The sequence below is a fragment of the Dreissena polymorpha genome, chromosome 13 (genome assembly GCF_020536995.1).
Source record: "Dreissena polymorpha isolate Duluth1 chromosome 13, UMN_Dpol_1.0, whole genome shotgun sequence".
Taxonomy (NCBI): domain Eukaryota; kingdom Metazoa; phylum Mollusca; class Bivalvia; order Myida; family Dreissenidae; genus Dreissena; species Dreissena polymorpha.
The window spans coordinates 35,091,079-35,114,785 of NC_068367.1; the positions used below are offsets into that span (position 1 = coordinate 35,091,079).

General features: G+C 33.9%; 2 protein-coding genes across 6 annotated transcripts in view; both read right to left on the bottom strand.

Annotated features, from left to right (window-relative positions):
• LOC127856540 (uncharacterized protein CXorf38-like) overlaps nt 1-23,707 on the bottom strand; it is a 298,342-nt gene that overhangs the window by 262,980 nt on the left and 11,655 nt on the right. The gene's annotated exons all lie outside the window — the stretch shown is intronic.
• The window catches only part of LOC127854575 (uncharacterized), a 320,519-nt gene that overhangs the window by 255,366 nt on the left and 41,446 nt on the right, over nt 1-23,707 (bottom strand). The gene's annotated exons all lie outside the window — the stretch shown is intronic.

Sequence of the window (23,707 nt, forward strand, 5' to 3'; positions counted from 1 at the left end):
CAATCTATAAACAAGAGCAGACAACTGTATCAAGCATTTTGTAAGAATTATGGCCCTTTTTCCATTTACAATATGCATATTACTTTAGTTATACATTGCCATTACTTCTTTATTTATGATCAGATTTTTTTTAAACTTTGACAAAACAACACTTACCTAAATACCACAATGGATTCCACCCAAACAATACCCCACGCCCCAACCCGGAATCCCTGCCCCCCCCCCCCCCCCCCCCCCCAAAAAAAAAAAATTTTTTTTTTTTTTTTTTCCTTTTTTGATTTTTGAAAGATCATCTAATAAATTACCACACCCACGTTATAACCCCCTCTCAACTCCCCTACCCCCCAAAAAAAGATTTATTTTTTTCCTTTCTTATTTATTTACTTTATTTTTGAAGGACTGTCCAAACTTCACACCCAAGCTATTGCTATCAACTTGAAATACAATTTATTTAGTTTGTTTTATGTCTTTACAAATGTTCAATAGATTGTGGAAAATATACCTGACCTTGACCTTATTGAATAATTTGAACAATTACCCCATGATGGCTTATATTATACTGTCAAGCACTCAAATAGTCAAGCGCTGTTCTCTTACAGCTCTTGTTAAATTTTATTTTTGATTTTTTACTGGAGCTTTTTAGTTCCAATGTTTAAATTTATCAATATAAAGCATTTAATGAGAAACTTCAAAACACGCCAAAATCTGTGAAAAGACCCCTTTAACAGTATGAAAATTGAATACTAAACATTGTGAAATTGGAGATTTTACGCTCTAAAATGAAAGATAAAACAATGTGAAACTGGAAGATTGAACACAATAAGAATGGGGAAAAGGAAAAATTCAGATGTAACACAAGCAAGTTTATGTGCTCTTGTTGAATCACAAAGTGTGCTTGAAAACAATTTATTGTCACATGCTCATTTTAATGCAAATATGTGACATTTTATATTAGAACATGGCAATTAAAGGGACCTTTTCGCTTTTCGGTAAAATGACACAATTAAAAAAAATGGTTAAGATTAGCAATTTCTATGCCCCGGTAGGATGGACTAAAGCAGTTGAACTGTTTGTAAGTCCGTCTGTCTGTCTGTCTGTCTGTCTGTCAGTCTGTGCCTCCGTCGGAAAACTTTAATATTGGCCATAACTTTTGCAATATTGAAGATATAGCAACTAGATATTTGGCATGCATGTGTCAAGGTCAAGGTCATCCTTCAAGATCAAAGGTCAAATATATGGCTTCAAAGTGGCGCAATAGGGGGCATTGTGTTTCTGACAAACACATCTCTTGTTTTTTGTAGTTACGATGTTTGTTAGGAAACAGCTAGTAATACTGAACATTTACAATGCTGTTAAAATATCTATTATATGTATCTTTTGATGATTTAAAAGCCTGAAAATTATAAAGCGTTGCAACGCTAAAGGATTTAATTATTTGGAGAGTTTGTTTGTTGTCGTTATATTTTGCCACACTCTGAGGATTTCTTATATAAAGTATAAAATACATCACTTATTGTATGAGCACGGATGGCCGAGTGGTATAAGCTATAGACTTTTAATCAAGGGGTCAGTGAATTGAGCCCAGTTGAGGGCTACTTTTTTTTTCTTAAATTTTGTTCTTGTTTTTTTACTGGAGCTTTTTAGATCCAATGTTTAACATTATCAATATACAGAATTTTATGACAAACTTCAATATCTGCCGAAATCTGTGAAAAGGTCACTTTAACAAATCCCACATCTTTCAACAGAGAGACTACCACCCATTTAGCACATTATTATATAGTAATATTGGGCATCTAATGAGTACAGCTTTCAACAGATACTTGTCAGCCTAGAATTGAGCAGAAAACTGTTGTATCTGTGAAACTATTCTGTATCAGATATAATATTTATACACTCATTTATTAAAATTTATATTTTCTATTTAACATTAAGATGACACCAGTCTTTAGTTTTGGAAGTAATAACAGTAACTCCAGGGTTTTTGTGCATTATTATTTGACAGGTTCTCAAGTTGTGACTGGGTATTTATGGGGGGATTGGTTAAATGGAAGACACTTTGACAAATTTAAATGGTGTTTTAAGTATTTTACATTATTATCCAATTATTGCCTACATATATATCAGGTGTTTAAAATAGTATATGAATAAATATGGTTTTGAATTTAATAGAGCACATGGTTTATAAAAGATTTTAGATGAATGTAATTTAATAATTGGAGGGGGCAGGGGGTTACAGGGGTGTTGGGAATTTGACGCGCCGTCGTGTGACGCTGCCAAATAACGTCATATACATGCACATCATCTTGTTATTATTGTTCAGTTGATTTATTGTTATGATTGAGAAAGGACGACATTAAAACTGAAAACACAATGCTAGAATTATTTATTCATTTCAAGTAGACAAGGGCTTTAAATCATTTCAATTTTGTGCAGAAAATCCCGTATCCATACTATTATTTGTCCAGTTTGAAAAATATTGTTTTCATTCCAGACTTCACAATTTTTACAAGTACCCCACTTGCAACATCCAATCTGGGGGCATTGGAAAAATAATATTTTATTTTTTCTGGTATGAGGTATTATTCAAATACTGAAACATGTGATCTGGAATACATGATAACTATCATACTAGCTGGAAGCCTTGTTTTGTTTCTCTCAAAAATATAGGAAATATAGGAAACCATCATTTTGATTGGTTTTCTTAAATCACGTATTAGAATCACTATACATGATTGATTCTAAAGGTATCACTTCAATACATGATTGATTCTAAAGGTATCACTTCAATACATGATTGATTCTAAAGGTATCACTTCAATACATGATTGATTCTAAAGGTATCACTTCAATACATGATTGATTCTAAAGAAAAATTAACTAAAATGATTTACTAAAAAAATTGATTTATTGGTTTGATCATGTAATTTATTATTGAAGCAAGAATATCTGCCTTAACATAGATTTGTATCTGCTTCATGTAAAGGAACTCTTACATAGTTAATTGCTATGTTTGCTCCACAGTTGTTTCCCCTACATTTGTTAATTTCATGTTAAAGAACTCTTACCTAGTTAAGTGCTAGTTTTATCCATAGTTGTTTCCCTGGCATTTATTTGGGGGACAATCATGTGCCAGACCTCTTTCAAACAAGTTATATCCACTACAAAATTGGGGGGGAGGGGGGGGGGGGGTAATAAGCACAATTATTTGTCTGTCTGTGCATCTGACTGTTCATTCTTCTGTTTGTATTAGGAGTTACTGTACTTTTCTTCCATTTTTGTCTTGCATTTCTCCCTTTTTTGTAAAGAAATGAATTTAAGACATACACAATTATTACTACCCATTATACCTTTGTTCATGACTATTACACGCTCTATATAATTTTGGTTTATATTGGTACTTTTATGATATATGTATAAATAGTATTCATGTATGTACGTTTATATGAATTTCTGATAAAAAATTAAGAGTTAATATACACTTTGGGAAACTAAATATGATTTTCTATATAAAAGCTTAAACAAAAAAGAGAAAAGAAGTTCTTATACACTTTGCACAAGTAATTACAAGCTAATGCTTGATCAGATAATATTGTGTCTGGAATCCTGACAATCTATAGATACTAAATAGCCTTTTGATGATTTTCCTTAGCAATACCTTAATTGTAATTAGTGGTAAGACTAAAATGGTTACAAACTCTATGTATTTGAAGGTCAAATAGGATTCTGGGAACAATTTATCTTGGGTGCTGGATGCATTGCTGTATTACAACGAAATAGGGCTGCAACGGGTACCCGAAATATCCGATGATATTGGATCCAACTTTAGATTCGCGGGTACAGATCCACCCCTGAAAATTTCGGTTCCGGATATTTATTTTCATAGTTGTATGTAACCTAGCGCTGTTTTCACAAGTATTGTTTTTTATACAGACTGGTTCTGTTGAAAAGACAAATCATACGTGTAATAGTCAATATTTATTGACGAGTGACAGTCAAATAGCAGATCATTCGAGATCATTCGGCTTTTATTGTCATTTGACATTCCGTAATGGGCCCCGAAAGCAAAACTAATTTGAAATCATGGAGGATCTACACATTACAAATGCAATTCCTAATGGCAATAAGTAATTAAGTTTTCAATCCTTATTGTCTTGCTGAGTTGTTTTAAAAACAACGGTAGTGGATCCAGTGCGACTAGAAGGTGATTCAGGTAAATTTTGCATAATTTCGCGACCTGTCAAATTGTGTTCCTGCATAATGTATTGTCTTGAAAGCATATTTCGTCATATACTAAGTTTAAATGCTATCTTGTGATGCAAGGAACCTCAGTGCCCAGTGAGAGAATCTTCTCCAGAGCAGGAGACCCTGTCAGTGCTCATAGGACTTGCCTGGACCCGGGCAATGTTGATATGTTAAATTTTGTGAAAACAAAAATCAAACATATGAACAGTGAAAAGTGTATTTTAACGAGCAAACTTTTAAGAGAATAAGTGTTAAGGTTTTGTTTTATTTGGACATCACTACAATGTTAAGCGAGAAATGTGTTATGTTTTTTGTTAATAAATGTTTAATGTTTTTTAGTCAAATTATACTTCTAAAACATCGATTACTTAAATTTAGACAGAAAATTCTAATTTTCTCTTATCTGAGGGATCCGGATCCGAAAAACTGCAAGAAACCATATTTGCAAAGTATTTCATTATTAATAATATAATACTATAATAAGCTAATGTAATCAAAACATATTGATATTTTAATAATTTAACTCAATGATATTAATAATATTTAAATTTTCCCCAAAAAACTAGGGCAGGAAGATAGGAAGGATTTTTTTTGGAAAATCAACAGTGTTGTCAGTGTCTAAATAATTTTTAAATCTTCTTATGAGTTTGAACTTTGCAACATATTCTATGCTACTTTATTTCAATATGGTAAGTCATTAAAGTGTTATTTATTTTTCAACTATATAATGTGCTAATCTCATATAATGAATTACTACCCCATTTAAAAATGACACCTTATCTAAATTCATTAATACAATAGTTATAATTGTTTATTGTAACATACTATTCCACTTAAAATGACCATCATAGAACATCAATGCTGTGCTTTTACTAAATTTTTCAATGATTTCAATTATTTTAAGAAAGAAATCTATCAGGCACTTATAAAAAAATATATAATAAGGGTGTCAAAATTTAACAAACTGAACAAGTCAATTTGAACTTCTCTTGCAATGCAAATGGAGCCACTTGAAATATCAAATTGTTCCCATACTAGTCGGCAATATAGCTATGACATTGTGTCTTTTCAAAACATGCATCAGACACACCTTCTGAAACTTTTTAAGCGGTTTTGAAAACGCTATTTCATTGCAAACTTTCGTCAATAAAGGATACATGTTGTTATACAACCGAAAGTGAAAGTTCTGTTTTAAAAAAAAATGAATAAAGAGCGAAACTGTTGAAAACTAACGAAGATTATAATTGATACTAACATAAGACCGTAAGACTGAACAAAATAATACTTAACTTTTAAATCACAACACGAATGTTTACTTAAAAAGCAAATTCTTCATTCATCCGCGGACTTCTTTGTGTCGTAGTCATAAATGCCTCCAAATGGAGGTGCGTGATGCGTCTAAGTATAGAGGTGACAATAACGTAGTGACGTCACCATCTATGTATAGAATGTAGTAACCTTAGAATTTTTCGTGACGCAACTGCGTCAGCACACGTGACTCGGTTATGTGATTCGAATATTAAATAAGTACGTTATGCTATCTCTTGTCAGTACTATACTACTCAATGTGGCGTTAATGGCAAATACGCGTAGAAAAAGGTACATAGTGCTCCTTTAAAGTCTATGTGTAATTCAGAAGTTTGTTTACATGTCATCGCTGAGTCTTCACAACTACATTATGAACAGACTTGCCCATGTTACCTTTCATGGGAAAATATTTAATTTTGAGCCAAAGTAAGTAAAATTTACCTCGGCTGCCCGGGTATTCGCCAAAAGAAATAATTTGATCCGCCGAATATCTTAAAATAAGATAGTTGACGTATATTCTGACTTTCAAATAAAGTAAGAAAAAATACGTTTCTAAATAATTAAATTCAAAACAAATGTTAAATGGTTGTTGTTATTATTGAAATCACACTTTTAGAGACGCGTCATGCCAAAGTGGGTCTTTTGCCTTTTTGACCAGCTTTGCTCAAGCCAAGCCTGTTTAATGGCGCAGTCTGGTCAGGAAAAAAGCTGTCCACTATTACAGTCTGGCATGTAGCTCCGCTGGCCGCATTTGGCATAAATCCCATTTTCGCATGACACGGTCTTAAACAATCGATTGCGTCATGTGAGTGGAACATCTAAACATCATGAAATATTCATATGCATATATTCTTGTTTGTAGTCGTTATTTACCGGTCATTTAAGAGAAACAGCTGGTTTTAATACATACGCCGATTAAAATGTTTTAAATTCAGTTCGCCCATTGTCAATTAAAGGGACATTTTCATATTTTAACTGTCCCGTGCCTGTATACTTTAATTCATACTAAATAAGCTACAAAAGTTTTGAAGCTGTTTTGGACAAAGATGGTTGTTACCCGAACACAGCACTTTTTACCGAGTAAAAAGGTCATTTTCAGTTGATATTTGACGACATAAACCTCTAATAAGTTATATTTCTTATTTCCCAGGCATGTGTGACGTGTAAGGGACACAAAATATAATGAACTGCTGATTTAGAGAGGGTTTTAAGATGATAATAATAATCACGAAAATTATAATTAAAAAGAACATGACAACGAGAGTACTCCTACTATTAAATTTCATACGATTTTTATATAATTTAAAATTCATTGTGATCTTACTTGATTATACCAGTATATTACTACCAATGCGCTACTTATAATGTTTAACTTCTGGCATACAGAGTTTGATAATGATCTAACTTGATTCTTTGACAGAATTAACAATGAACTAAAGCAATTTGTTTAAAAGCGCATGTAACAATTTTCATAATTTCGTTTTTTCATTTAGAATGAAAACTGTGTTTTTTTATTATTGGAATTTTATAGATACAGCCACTGCAATAATAAAACATCCACCAATTAATAGTTTAAACATATATTGAGCAACATACTAGGCACGAAGTTGTTCTCTAAAAAAGATTCACACTGTAATATACGTTAACATTTTAGTGGCATACGATGACAAAATATCGTTCCAGTATGGCTTACATGGGATGATTTGAAATTCAAAATGCATAATGTATATATAAAAATATTTTTTTCAACTTAAACTAGCAAGCATTTTAAGAAAAAGGAGTTTAATTGACCCTTAGTTAAAATGTAAGATACGTTAACAATTTCAAGGTTTTTGCAGTTATTTCAGCAAGTGGTCTTGTTTAGACTTTTAAAAAACGATTTTACTACTGGAGGAAGGCAAGTCAGTCATTCTTTGATATGTTTTTGTTCTAAAAAGCGCTTTGTGCAATGCATGATATACTTTTGTAAGATACGTTAAAAAGCAGTACAATTCCTATAACCAAAATATGTACCATTCTCTGCACACATGAACTGCAAATTATTTTACTGTAAATGAGATACTTATAGACTGATGCAATGACAGCGATGATTTGGAAGAATCTGTTTGTCTTACGAGTACACTATACATGACAGGAAGCCATTCTTGATCGTGTTTATATATATTTACTTTAACTTTGATGTTAAATTATTCCTTAAAAGGTAGTCATGCGGAAAATCTTATCATGGTTATTATAATATATCATTCTTTCACTCAAATGAACAATATATCCTTGGATAGTTGTCAATTATGTAGTTTAAATTTGAAATGTTATAATATATAACGTATCTTACAGAGTATATTATATACAATGTATACGATTTGTAGTGACTATCATGTTTTATTGATATCACACACAATGTACCCATATCCAATTTTTCATCATTCAAGGTCTAAAGTTTCAATAGGTTGCATCAAAGTTTCACTAACTACAAGTTGGTTTTTAACTACTTAAAAATGAAACTTTCCCATAAATTGACAATGGGCGAGTTAAATCACTGCTCGCATAAAATCTCTGTCCCAGGTAAGCGCACCAGGACCTTTGGTCCTCTTGTTTAAATTATCAAACGTATACAAACAGTTCATTGAGGATGAGTATTTTTTAAACGCGTTTTCGTTGGTTTTTGGCTGCCCGCGAAACGCTCCTTTACATGTAAATGATTAACATGCAGAAACAGCACATTATTTATAACTGGAATATGCACATATACATAAGTTTTGTGATAATATATCTTAACATCAATGCAGACCGTATTAAACAAAAAAGTTCATTTCTGTTATTTGCGGAAGAATTTAGGGACCATCCAACGTTATATGTAAAAATAACGATTAATTGCTGAAACAGTTATTTATAATTTTGATGTATCTTTAATTTGATCTTACTTTACAAGTCTTTTAGTAGTTAAAGTACCCGGTTTCTATCAACAGCTGAACATACACGAACCATTTATATAAGATGCATCAACGTATATACGTCAATTGATATCATTTAAAATGAAATTAAATTATTAACATTGTATGTGACGCTGAATTGAAATATGTATATATCGAGAAAATGAGTAATTGCTAACAGCTTAAGTAAATATCTGGCAAATATAAACAATGTTTAATTTATTTTATATTTTAAAGTCGAGATTAAAATAAATATGATTAATTGGTACATTTTGCCATAGTTTACGCCCAGTCTCGATAACATGATACCATTCACGTACCCGATGTCGGCGAGCTTTTCCATAAATCGTGCAACAAATATGTAATATCTAGGCGCTTTGCAGTTTAAATAACCTAAATAGAAACTAAGTTTAACTAGTTTGTGTAAGGTGCATAACAAAACACAATCAGTATTCAAATTTAAATATGCCATTTTGACAGGTTCGTTACTGTTGTTAGTCAACAGTGTCATGTTTAAGCGCACGCATTACTTTTATTGAACAAAGTACACCTTTACAAATGGTATGATTTTAGTACTCAATTTATATTGTATATAGCCTAAAAATACAAAAGGATACAATGTTTGGTTTTGCTACAATACGGTTTGTTTGTAAATCAGAAGAAAAGTTCATTACATTACATCGGTAAGGGACAGTTCCTTTCTTTGATACATTAAGCTCTATTTAAACTTTGAAATACATACGTACTGATCATGTTCTCTGTTAAGATAAAACAAGAAACTTCAAAACATGCAAAGAAACGCAATTTCTTTATGTTTGTTCCCTCGAATTACGAATTTTGACTTTTCATTGACATGTTCGTTACTCTTAATCTGAACTTAAGTCTTAGATTTACATGATTGATAATGCACTTAAAGTTTTTTAGATGTGTATTTATTTTCTTTACCTACGAGACATGCTTTACTGGTATATACACGTATCAGGATGAGTTATTTTATTAAGTGCGATGAGTTATCATTTTCGGTTTGAAACAAGTCTTATAAAATCATGTTGCATTTTATTAAGTTTTTTTTCATTAAAAAAGTGTCGATCCTATGTACTGCAAATGACATTAAGTCTCGTCTTATTATCTACCATGCTGTACTTTATATTATCGTCTTTTCTATATGCTCATTATAAGTATTATAGATATGTGAATATTAAAGCACAAACATGTAGTACCACATGTAGATGGGGGAACACGCCTTCATATATTGGCAATAAACCTCTTTCGTTTTCTTATTGTATTCAAATGTGTAAGCTCGCTTTAACAGGCCTTTTTCTCCCGCGGATCATGTCACAAGGTTCATGTTTACAGCACGAAGCGATTTCATGCTATGAAACTGCAAATAAATCGCATTTTAAAACCCACTGCAATAATTTATGTATAGGCCGCAATTTCATTGTGGAAAAGTATACCCTACTTAAGCATGGCTTACGTGCATGTTAGCGCTGAAAACATGACAGCGGCCCTTAGTTTACAAACAAACAGTTGAATATGAAATGTATCTTTGCAATCTGATACAGCGTCCGGGAATACCGGTCTGATAAAATCAATATCCCAGCCAAGTCTGCTCTACATTAATATATTTTGCATACCAACTGCTGAATATAGTTTCTTAATTGTCAATGATAGCAGGAAGATAATTATCGTATGTGTAGAATTTCCAACGACTAACCAAGAGAGTATTAACAGTTAAGGACTAACAGTTGCATGCCATGGTGGTCTGATGTGTCATTATTCAAGGATATTTAATACGTATTTCTTCCGAGCATATTATTTTCCTGCCAATGTAAATGTTTTGCAACATGAATTGTGTTATACATCAAGCCTTTTCGGAAAACTATTTGTATAATCAAGAATAAAGAACATTCATGAACAGCAAGCTTTACATTGTAGTTAAGATCTTGTATCATGTTACTTGTAAGCGTCTATGCGTCATAGTGTGTTTTTCAGTAGCTATGTGAATGACATTATACATACATGTTAACTGGTATAAACAGCCATTGTATTCAAGAAGGTCAAAGTTGTATTGATTGCTGAATATTTGCTAGGAGGGGCTTCTTAAGTTACAGGCGCGATTATGTCAATTGATTATTTGAGTCTATAATATTGTATAGGCGATCATTTTCGTCGTCATTTTAAAGCTTTCAGATATGCGATCATTACAAGTGTGACAATTAGAGCAGGAATAAATGCCAAAATTTTAAATGCATATTTTGCCCAAAATCATGATTTAGGTTTACCACAAAAAATTTAACTTTAAATTGCCTTCGATACGTATATGTAAGGCAAACGTATAATGGTGTTACGACTTCAACATTTTGGTAATTCATGACACGTAAGACATTTTGTAAGAATAAGGTAATGACTATGTTCTTATTTTCTTAACGTAATATTCAACACATGAATGTGCGGGGTACAGAATTCGCGCTATTTCGATTGCCGATGTGCTCGTGCGGTCTTTATCTAACCCAGTCCATGAGAAGAAAAGCTACTTATTTTTAGCCAAAACACTCGTTTAAATTTAAGCCTATCATGCTTGTTCGTTTTACATGTATACACGTCAGTTCTAATGTTTAGCGGTGCACTTCTCCAACTATGTTCACTTTCACTTGCGTTCGTGATATTGAGCATAATCAGCATCATCAGCAGGAGCAGCATCAGCATCATCATCATCATCAGCAGCAGCAGCGGCAGCAGCAGCATCGTCATCGTAATCGTCGTCGTCGTCGTTGTCATCATAATCATCATCATCATCATCATCATCATCACCATCATCATTTTCATATGATACTTCACGTCTCTGAGATATATGTGGTTCCATTAGCTGAAATACAATATTGTTCTGTGTACAGCAGTATTTGGCATACGTACGTGGTTTTTTAGGTGTTCGCTTGAGGTTAAGAGCAAGTTTTGCAAGTCGGTCTGCTCTTAACTACACTATGAACGATAACCACCGCATCTGCCTGTGCACACTGATTAGCCTGTTTTACTTCACCACTGGTACACTGCAGACAGTGAGTGTGTGTATGTAATCAATAGTGTTTAACAGCTTGTGCGACGACATTGGCCAGTTTGTCATTGAAATCTGTACATATTGGCTGCGTTTAGGGAAAACGGGGCTTAATGCATGTCAAATAGTAGTGAACAACTTCGGAGACAGGAGTGTAACACGTTGCAGGCTAAACACCTTGAACTGAAAACGAAATACAATACAAAAGTGAGAATGAAAATGCGAATGCAACGTTCTGCGCTATCTATCGATACCCAGACCACCACTATGTCACCAAGCACTTTGACAAAGTATCAACTCAAAGATATAAGTTCTGCTTCTTAGATACCGTAAAATGTTTAACGTCAGCTACTCTTTGGAAAAACAGTATTAAGCGAAATTAGAGCAAGCAGAAAAGATAAGTCCAAGTCGCTTTCGATTCGACTTCTGAAAAAATACCGAAATAAGACAATTATCCAAACAGTAGCTTACCATGAACGGAGTAAAAACTTTTTGGAATTGTTTCGAGGCAGGTCATGGAAAGGGGCATTGCGATGGCCTCGGTGGAATTACTAAACGGCTAGCTGACGAGGCTGTCCGAACCGGGAAGACCGTTATTCAAAATGCAGAGGACTTTTATGCCTGGACTCAGTTACCTTATTGCACAATGGCAAATGTTATATTTTTTTTTAGTCATCTCAAGAATGCCAAGTAGTAGGAAAACAGCAAATTCAATTGAAAATTATAAAAGGCACCATGAAAATACACGCAGTAGTTGTCCAAGGTAATAACAATGTCTTAGTAGGCGAAAAGAGTTGTTACTGCGAAAATTGTATTGGCGGTATCTATTACTGCCGTCATTGGCAACCACAAACTATAGTTGTGATCTCTACCAGCCAACAAATTGACCCAGAGCAAGAAACTTCAATTCCAGTGTTTAATACCCCCATTCAAGAGCCAAGCACTCTCATTCCAGAACTAGAAACTCACATTCAAATGCTAGAAACTTCAATTCCAGAATCAGACAAACAAATTCCTACACCTGAAGCTCAGACGTCTCCATTTGAAGTTGGAAACTTTGTAGCGGCTAAGTATTGACAAAATTTTACAGGTTGATACAGAAGATGAAGACATCGAAATTACGTTTTTGCAACAATCAAAAGACCTGTTTCGCTGGCCAAGAAAAGAAGACAAGATATGGATTGATTTCACATATGTTATATGAAAAGTTTCGGATCAAGTGACCACTGGGCGACCACAACGAACGTTCAAATAGGCGGAAGAGGACATTCAGCAAGTCAATATTAGATTTTCCGAATTACATAACATACGTGTGCCTACAAATCGGCAAAATCTCTCATTCGTTTTTTTAAGTGTGCAAACTGCTATAGTTTGCTCATGTCAATTTGCATTACACATGAAAGGTTAGTTACTTAAATTAAACGTACAGATTGTGTGTCTTTTTAGAATTTTATACGAATGAATTTGAATATGAATCTTAATTGTTGTTCTAAAATCATGTATTCTTTGTGTAATGATGTTCTTTTATCTAAATGATAACGTAAGGTATTTGTTGAAAGGTTCGTTACCAAATAGTAGCAATAGAAGCAGTTGCCTTTTCTCCTACGTATGTCATTAAATGGCTATTAAAGTTCTATTAACATAGTTTTGTTATGGTGTTTTTTTACAAAAGTTGAACAACAAAACATATTGAACTTTTTTGTAAATATACCAGTTATCTAATAGAAATGTTATTATGTTCTGTTACATTGTTAAGTTAATTAAAATCTTCGATGTGTTTATATTGTAATCAACATGAAAAGAGATGTGCGAATTATTGTTTAAGTCCCACTTTATGATGTTCTGACATTTAATCATACTAAAATCTGTTTTATAGCTTGAATTGAATACTTTGTCGTTTGAAATCACTTACTAGTAGTTATGTATTCAATAAGTAACAAACCTTTCAGAGGACTTTAGTAAATGGAATTCAATGTACAGAAAAAATAGGAAGAACTAAATTGATGATCGAGATTTTTCATGAAACACTTATACACACGTCGTACATTAAGCTACATAACTTTTTAAATGGATATTGAATTACCGATAGCCGATACTACTTAATCCTGAATTGTACTATTTAAAAGAAAATGGGTGTTAAACGTGTGTTGTAGCGTATCTGCTATTTTTACATGGACAATAAAATTAATCACACATTTGTTCGAAAACCAGAATAGTAACAAACAAAAAAATGTTTAAATTCTCATACGAGTATATGTTTTAAAGTTACTTTAAGTTGCTGTACAACTTACCAAATATTGTGTAAAAGTAAATATATTATCAAGTAATTTAAATTGGGTAAATTAGATCAAAATAAAGATATACAACAAAAGTCCTGCTGGTCGAATTACCTATTTAACACATACATTTGAGTATTTGTGAAAAGGGGGTTTAATTCATGTGGGTAAAGTGCTGTCCAAAATCAGCCTGTGCAGTTCGGATAGGGGACGACATCGGCTTATCAGGGACGACACTTTCCGCCGAAACTGGAATCTAGCTAAGAAGATACTTTATTTGTACATACGATATCATAAAAGTTGAAAGTGTCGTCCCTGATTAGCTTGTGCGGACTGCATAGGCTAATTTGGGACGACACTTAACGCACATGCATTAGACCATCTTTTCACAGAGCACGACCCATTAAGTTTCTAATCCACATAATAAATAGACTAGGTTCCTCAATCTTTTCCTTATTCAACGGTTTCAAAAACAAATTAAAATATTTTAATATTTACATTTGAAACTGCAACTTAACCTTAATAATTTACGTAATAAAACGTCTGTAGATGCAATACGTGATTAGCGGTTTACACCCAGTTATCGTCAATGCATGTTATACAAATGCAAAGATGAACAACGCTTATTGGTTGAAATGACAATGTCTACTACAAAACACAACACTTAACCATTTCATAATGCAGTATCGTATAATATTGGAATCAAAATCATAATGACCCGACATACCCACATGTTTATGTACAACTTTATAAAAACAAATTATAACATATAATAACTAATGAAACCAGCCATGGACATTGCTTATAAATAATGCCTCGTTGTAATAAGACATGTGAAAACATTTGCACATAAAATGTAAAAAAAAAATAGACTTCAAACATTTGTCAATCCAATACATGCATTAATGATACAGATTTAAAAACATGTCAAAGAAACAACGGACAATACTTTGAATACTTAAATCGTTCTATCGTTAAAAAGGTATACAATAAATATTTAAAAAAAAACATACTCTCTTGTTTTCCTATGCCAACATATAACAATGAATAAACGCTGCAAAACAGTTTATAAACAACGCAAAACGGATCACATCATGGCAAAAATAGTTCTCATTTTAACAGCAAGAAATTCTGTTAGATCAAGTGAGAATCGAAATTGTGTTCTATTTTTTGTCATTTGTCAGCAAAATAAACTTTTCTTTCAAATATCGGATCAACAGTCTGTTGTCAGCCAAATAGACTTTACTTTCAAATATCGGATCAACAGTCATTTGTCAGCCAAATAAACTTTACTTTCAAATATCGGATCAACAGTCATTTGTCAGCAAAATAAACTTTACTTTCAAATATCGGATCAACAGTCTGTTATCAGCCAAATAAACTTTACTTCGAAATATCGGATCAACAGTCTGGTGGTATTCAACTTGACTTACAAATATCGGATCAACAGTCTGGTGGTATTCAACTTGACTTTCAAATATCGGATCAACAGTCTGGTGGTATTCAACTTGACTTTCAAATATCGGATCAACAGTCTGGTGGTATTCAACTTGACTTTCAAATATCGGATCAACAGTCTGGTGGTATTCAACTTGACTTTCAAATATCGGATCAACAGTCTGGTGGTATTTAACTTGACTTTCAAATATCGGATCAACAGTCTTGTGGTATTCATAAGAATCGTAATCCTAATATTGCTCATACGCCGATAAACAACATTACAGTGATTGTTACATTCCAAACAATATTTAACAATTACCACATGTAAAAACTTAAATTATTAATCAATTAATTTGGAAGATTTCATTATATCAAGTAGAATGGTTTATGACGGGATCCGGTACATCCGGCTCCGGCAAATTTGGATCTGGTATCGGCTCCGGAACCGATGACCTCACATCCGGTATAGCGGAAAACCCTGGTTCCGTGCGACACTGGATAAAGGTGAGATTTAGTGTTTTCCTTCCTTCAGGATTCACAGGCTTTGTAGCACTACGGATCTGCGAGTCATCTTTTTTGCATGAACGCTCTTCTTGTTGGGATTTTTCGGCGTACTTGTTTCGTCTGTCCACGAAACAGTTTCCTGTATTATGAAGAAGGCTTCATGGTTGAAATGATGTACAGCAATCTATAACAAATGTTTGAAGTTTATAAGATATAAGTTAATTATCCTTAAATTATTGTTTAAATAGTAACTTTTGTAGAACGTTCAATGTACGCGTGGGTGAAATCACGTTCCTTTTCTCCACCACAATTCGGCGCATTGCACGTTAGTCCATCTAATTCTTATATATATACTTGCATATTATAAATAGCCATTTTGCAATAGTTTCATAATGTAGTTTTGTACATTTTGTAAATATTTGTGCAAGCGAACGAACGAGATGTCCTTAATTATACTTTTTTTGTACGTACCGCATACTTGATTCCCCATAATTATAAAACCTGAAAATATATAAAATGATGAATACAACCCAAACTAAGATTTTAGATCGTTAACATTAAATCACGTAAATATTTAAAAATTAAATTATTAATGAGCCGTGTTCTGTGAAAAGGGAGTTTAATGAATGTGCGTGAAGTGTCGTTCCAGACTAGCCCGTGCAGTCCGCACATGCTAATCAGGGACGACACTTTCCGCTTTTATGATATTTTTCGTTTCAAGAAAGTCTATTCTTAGCAAAAATCCAGTTTTGGCGGAAAGTTTCGTCCATGAATAGCCTGTGCAAACTGCACAGGCTAGTCTGGGACGACACTTTACGCACATGCATTAAACCCCCGTTCACAGAGCACGACTCATTGCTTAATAACTGAAAGATTGACAACACTAATCGAGTCAGTAGACCGTATGTACTTATAATACATTTTGTCTGCTCTGTGTGTGCATTTCGAAGTTTATGAGGTCCTTTCCGAGCCAGAGGCTACATTTTGTGTGTATCCGGAGTGTGTCACAGCACTCCTACAGCGTACCTAATAAACTTACTAAACTCACGAAAGTTGGGACGAATTTAGAATTATTGCTGCAATGTCCAACTATTTCGTTGTTAGTTAAAGAGTGTTTAATGTTGGTGTGGTTATGTGTTGTCAGGCGGAGTCAAAGTACACAGAGAAAACCCAACCTGTCCGGTATGGTGACCACCAACCGAACTCTGGTCGCATAGGTGAGAAGAGAGTTCACCGACCATTTCGATAGCCGAATAGCCCTTTTCGGTTCTGTTTATGTTAATTATCATTATTAAGTGTGTACATATATTTTTAGAAACTGTTTTTGGACGGTTTTCACCTAGAGTTCAATATAATTGTGACTTTGACCATCGCAAGCTTCAATTTTCGTACATCTGATTTGTTTGCATATGTACGTACTATAACGCGTTTTTAATGTTAGTTCTCTATAATATATAAAAATGCCACAGTTTTTCCGCATATAACCAAGTATTGCCATACTCGCCGATAAAAAAAGGTTACACCCGATGCGTATATTCGAAACATACACGTATCTTCTCACGAACAAGTATGCGACAGCGCGCATATGTGTTGTTTAAAAGAATGAAAGTCGAGTTAATATTTTGTCACTGCTTATAAACACGGCATTTAAATACTAAAATGTGTGTATAATCATTTTTTTAAATAATCAAAACTTAAAGATAAAAAAATTAAAGTCAAAACTAAACATGCTTAATGCGTCATTAAAGTGCGCTTATATATGGATTTAATCGATATAGTTGGTTGTCTGTCAAAAGTGTAACACTATATCTTGTCATTGTAACTACATGTTCATGTTAAAACAATAACTTAAGCTGATCGAAATATAATGAAAATTTGTTATTGATTGCTTTAGAGCGTAATTAATCGATTCTTCAAAAAAGCAATTTATGATCAATAGTTTTGAATAATAAATTATTTATCAGGAAACAATAAGGTTATGTTGACATTCCGATAGTATTCTTTGATAATACAGACGGCATTTAACATGACATAAGCCGTAGCATGAAAATGGCTACTTCAAAACAACTTTCGTTTTAAAGTAGTAACAATATTACCTAATAGTCCTGCTGCCATTTATTCTAATAAATCTAATTTATTCTAAGTGCACAATTTATATGTACACTATACATGCTTATATATTTTAGAAAATGTTCATTACCTTCTCGAATGAAGATCCCAATTTTACAACGGCCACAAAACTACTAGGCGACCTCTCTATAATTAGTTTGTGAACTATATACGGGTCTGTAAAATCCGTATGCGCTTAATAACTTTTTTGGCGCCATTGTGCGTTGATATGTCAGTAATTACGAATCCCACCGGAGACTTACGGAAGAAGCATGGCTATTGTGTATTATTCGATTTATATTTCCAGAACAAATTCTTAACGGCGTTAACGACATTTTCTACAAACTCGAATCAGAATATAAATATTATGTAGTGTTCAATCAAAATATAAATATTATGTAGTGTTAAATAAGTAACAAACGTCACAGAAAAAAATAGACAATAAACTACTCCAAACCATACCTAACAACAATTAGAGCTTAATCGACCATCATCTTATAAAAAAAAATTCCCTGGGTAACTTAACCAAAACAATTGTAATCCTTTATAGAAATTTTAGAAAGATTTTTTTAAAGCCTATAAAGGCGACATATATCACGGAAAAGCGAAAAGTTTCTATGACTTTGTGCTATAATCCCTACTGGATACGACACGGACCTTACGGGTCATGTCTTTAAGAAATGAATTTGCTCTCGCAATCTAGACGTGTTCCCCAACACAGGTGGTTAGCGTGTGGCTATGATATTAATTAATGAAAACATCATTTTGAATAATAAATAATCAAATTATAAAAAAAATATTCTTTTTAGAAAAAATAATATATATATATATATATATATATATACTACATTGTATGTAGCCAATTAAGCTTAGTTTTAAGGCAAGAATCAATTAAATAACTTCCGTAGTTTTAATGAACTTGCAATGCAAAAGACACAGTTTCAGCTTCAAATAAATGATAAAATGCAGTCTCATCTTAATAACCACATGTTATAAACGAATTTCATTGTGTCTGATGTTTAATTCACAGCAAAATATAGGGTATTTGTTCACGTCAATGGAAGATCGTTTGTTATTACACGAGTGATCATAGAAAATATATTTCACGAGTTGCGCAGCAGAAATAACAAACGATCTTACACTGACGTGAACAAATTTTCTGTTTTTATTATGCCCCTTTTTCAAGAAAATAATTGACAGCTGTTTCACTTTCGCTGAAAAGGTACCCTCTCTCCCGTGGCGTTCCTCAATACATTTTAATTCGAAAAGGACGTCATTTACCAGCGAAATTCTCCGGTTAGACTCTTTGACAATGTAAATAAACGGTGAAAAAGTATAAAATAAAAATATTTTTTTTTATTCGATGGAATATCGTTTTTAATTCACCCGTGATCATAATATATTTATATAAATCTTGAAGTAAATCTCAGATGAAAATATCAATTTGTTTATTTTCACTGCTTATGACGAAGCGAACAGCATCGTCCAAGGTATCATAACCGTCATTTTTTTTTCACAATGGCGACCTATGTAAAAGACCGAGCCAATCCGATTGAGATAACTCGATATTTTAGGTTACTTCCCTTTTGCATTCGCCACTGCGTAGGAGATTGCTCGTCATTGATAACATTCTCCTAGCAGAGTTGTCGTTCGTGTTTCAACATTCAACAATGGCGGCCACCATGAGAGTCTCGATTCAAAACGTTCTTACTGCATAAATTGGCTTGTTTCGCTATTTAGAAGCTGTCATTTAGGATATATGAATTATTTATTCACTGAATCTCCGCTTATGACAACAATAGTTGGAATTCGAAGGATATATACTCGATGTGAATGGAGGACTTTCTGACAGCTTGACACGGCAAAACTGGCATACTGGTATTTTTAGTTATCAATATAAGTCACATTGTGCTTTATAAATTGTATTCGAGCATTTGCGACTTATTGAATGACTATGATACCCGATATCAACATTTCATCGGGGATTTGCAGATCACCAAGCTGTCCTGAAATTCAACATTGATTTCAAACTCTTACTGGTTTGTATACTCTTTCTTAGTATTAGTACTTTTTATCATTTTAAAGTTAAATGAACTGTGTCACAGTAAAAGAGACATTAAGGCGATTGTGGCCAGTTTGGATCTAGATCAGCCTGCAGTCGCTTGAAAGCTGTTTGCTTAAAAGCGTTTTCCTGACAATAACAAATAATTTAATTGGATACTGATTTGACTGCGCTTTTCCTGTGACCTGGCTCAAATAATAGAATTGTCATTAATCAAATTATTTATTTCGAACATTAATCAATTGTTTTTCTTGTCCCTCGGGATCAATGACTCCAGCACTTTCCTGTTGAGAATTGAATACTGCTAAAGGCGATGCTAGGGGGCGTGAGAGATGTTGCACCTTCCAGTATCGCTCGATTGTTCATTGTCGGCTCGGGTACTACGTACATTAACCCCGGGTACTAAAATGTACACGGGAAATTTAACACTAAATCCGTCGTTGTCGACTAATTTTTATACGCCCGTATAAAATACGGGACGTATTATGTGAAACCCCTTGGCGGCGGGCGGCGGGCGGCGGGCGGAAGGCATCACTTTGTCCGGACTCTAATTCAAATTGTATTCATCCAATCTTCACCAAACTTGGTCAGCAGTTGCATCTAGTTGATATCTAGGCCAAGTTCGAATATGGGTCATGCCGGGTCAAAAACTAGGTCATAGGGTCAATAAGTGCATTTTCAAAGGGGCCACTTTGTCCGGACTCTATTTCAAATTGTATTCATCCGATCTTCACCAAACTTGGTCAGCAGTTGCATCTAGTTGATATCTAGGCCAAGTTCGAATATGGGTCATGCCGGGTCAAAAACTAGGTCATAGGGTCAATAAGTGCATTTTCAAAGGGGCCACTTTGTCCGGACTCTATTTCAAATTGTATTCATCCGATCTTCACCAAACTTGGTCAGCAGTTGCATCTAGTTGATATATAGGCCAAGTTCGAATATGGGTCATGCCGGGTCAAAAACTAGGTCATAGGGTCAATTAGTGCATTTTCAACGGCGCCACTTTGTCCGGACTCTAATTCAAATTGTATTCATCCGATCTTCACCAAATTTGGTCAGAAGTTGTGTCTAGATGATATGTAGGTCAAGTTCAAATATGGGTCATGCCGGGTCAAAAACTAGGTCACGAGGTTACTTAGTGCATTTCAAGCATTTAGCATGGTGTCCGCTCTCTAATTGAAGTAGTTTTCATCTGATCTTCACCTAATTTGGTCAGAAGTTGTGTCTAGATGATATGTAGGTCAAGTTCGAACATGGGTCATGCCGGGTCAAAAACGAGGTCACATAGTGCATTTCAAGCATTAAGCATGTTGTCCGCTCTTTAATTGAAGTAGTTTTCATCTGATCTTCACCAAATTTAGTCAGATGTTACATCTAAGTGATATCTAGGTCAAGTTCAAATATGGGTCATGCCGGGTCAATAACTAGATCTTGAGGACACTTTCAAGCATTGAGCATGGTGTCCAAAACCTTCGAACGGGCGTATCTTGTGACAGTTTGGGACTCTTGTTTGTAATAATTATATATACACATCAGGGCTTAACACTGACTTTTTTTCACCTAGCCCGTTCGGGCTAGTAAATGCAGAACCTACTAACCCTGACCAATCTTTCATGTGCCCTGACCCAAGTATTATAAAAACCTTTATATTTATCATTCAACTTTTATTTTCTTGTGCTTGGAGATGCGCAATTATGATTAAATCATTCTTATAAGCTTGCCTTACTAATGCTTTTGAATTCAATATTCATCTATTTAAGACATCTGTTTGTAATCTTCACGCCATTTCTGGAGAAATTTTCTTGTTTTTTTTATTTCCTCATACTTTCTCTTACTTTCCTCCTTCCCTTTTCTTTTCGTATCCGAGGAACCCCCATTCCCACCCGTAAAGCCAAACTTAAACAACGACATGAACGTTAAAACCTTTTTTACATAGATTGCCGGGTTACCGTCTTACAACAAATGGTAAGTAAATCTTAGCAAAATAACGTGTTACGGTAGTTGTAACAATTGTACAGGGTTAACTCTCTACTAAAAGCCTGGATCGACCATTAATATTAGTTTTGCTAATTGAATTATTGTCAAAACACTTCTAATCTAAATAAAGTCTCTATCTTCCTCGAAATGGATTTATAAATCGTCTAAAGGATGGAATAACTTTTCCATAATGACAACAAATTAAAATTATTTATAATGGATAAATAACTATTAATTTTATAGTTACTTTGTGTTAATGTCGAGTTTTATACCTTCATCATTCCGGACGATCCTGTGCGATCCCGGCTTTTAGTTTCAAACGTATTTTCATTGAGAAAACACGTCACTTCGAGGAAACCAATCAAAAACCGTGTCTAGCGGCATTCCGTTTAAAAATAGGTACTGACGTGTTTTACCAGGAAAACCGCCGGCTGATTTTCTGAATTGTCGGCCTCTTTTTGATTGCAATCAGGGGGTTCCGAATCTATTTCGAGATACGATCCGTTTGTTGTCTCCAAACTCACTCTGGGATTTAATTGTCATCTGATCGTACTGTATTAAGATTTTTGCATCTTTGAAAAGCTTATTTAAAACGCAGTTTATTGATATAAAACATATAATCCCGTCCAAAATACACACGACCGGTCGGGCAAGTTCCTGGGACATTGGCTAGACCGGACCAAGGTACGGGCAGTGAACGTCGTTCGGACGTGCCTTAGTGTTAAGCACTGCACATTTATGTCAATTTTCTGTAGAATGGCCTCTATATTATCGGAACACATACTCAAAAAGCATGTTGATGCAGTGTTTTTCGAAGAGAAGTGTGTTTAAGATAATCGGTTGCGCGTTTTACGACATCGGATTTTGGGCGCGAATACAACTCGGGTACAGTCTACTATGGACCGAGTACAATTACGTTTATTTACCATACCTGGAGTACATGTAAGTATACTTAGAGTACCCAGGGTAAATGTAAGTATACTTAAGTGTACCCGGGGTACATGTAAGTAGTACCAGGGCCGACAATGTCCAATCGAGCCCCATTAGATCCCTCATGAACCGACTAAAAAAACGGAGTCGGCAATATTTGACTTAATTTTTGGTTTGGTTGCTCTCGAGGGATCGAACATTTCAGAATCTTCCTAAAAGCCCTACGGGTTTGATCCCCAGAAGCGACATTGAAAACTAGCATACTTTGTTATCTAAAAGGCTGCTAAACCTGATATTCAATGATGATGTGAATTTTCTCTCACATGATGTTCATCAGTCATATTATATAAAAACTTACAGCAGTAGTAAACAACTGGACAATAATTAATGAACGCATCTTTCATTTGTCTTTGACACTTTGATTTTGACATGGCCTAGATTTAAATATGTGACTGGACTTTACCAGCACTCTTGTAACAGAGCTCAAGTTTAAATGTACCATTGAAGATCACCTAAATGCAGATTTGCTATTATAGACTTGTGGAAAGTTTTAAGGGTGTGACAAGTAAGCAAAAATTGGTCATTACCCAGAGGCCACAACTGATCTATGACTGTATTAAAACAAGAAAAATCAGTGCCTGATTTAGATTTCCTTAGATAGTTCAATAAAAACTAATTTCATAAGCATGGTAACAGTTTAACGGTAATGCTACAACTAGATAATACCAATGAAACTATGATATTGAACAAATAAAAAATAATAACATTGCACTAACGCATTATTTAAATCTTCCCTTAAACGTTTCGCTTTAATAGTCTTTTTTAAAGTTATTTGTAGCATATTAAGTACAGAAGTTTTTCTTCATGTTAC